Below are 580 nucleotides of genomic sequence, written 5' to 3' on the forward strand. Positions count from 1 at the left end.
CTAAAGGTCCTTAGTATTAGTTATCATAATGTATTGGAATTTTTGTTCTTAGTATTTTATTTAAAATGTCTCTGTATTTAATTTTGTCATTGCTGAGTTGTACTTTATGTGTTCTCTACACTGTCCCCTTATCGGTACATGATTTAAACTTTTTTGCTACTGTCCCACGGTATCCTTTTCTTATTTGTCTACTTATTCAGTTATTCATTTATTTTTGTAGTGCTAAGGACTGACTCCAGAGCCTTGCCCATGTTAGGTAAACACTCTACTACTGAGCTATTTCCCGAGTCCTTGTTCCTCACTCTCTTGTTAACTTACTTTGATGACCAAATGTGTAAGATTGAAGTTCAGTTTAATTATTTTTCATCTTGTTTTTTGCATTTCTTATGCTAGTGTAGATATATTTGCCAAGACTTAGGTTCAGAACATTTGTTTATTCTATTTTAGAAACATTTTTAATTTTTTAAAATTTTTATTTTATGTATGAAAGTGCAGCTGTGTCATGCAGTGCCTGAGAAAGACAGAAGAGGGTTTTGGAACCCATGGAATTGGAGTTATAGATGACTGTTAGCCACCATAT

The sequence above is a fragment of the Nannospalax galili genome, unplaced genomic scaffold (genome assembly GCF_000622305.1).
Source record: "Nannospalax galili isolate Female #2095 unplaced genomic scaffold, S.galili_v1.0 scaffold2244, whole genome shotgun sequence".
Classification (NCBI taxonomy): domain Eukaryota; kingdom Metazoa; phylum Chordata; class Mammalia; order Rodentia; family Spalacidae; genus Nannospalax; species Nannospalax galili.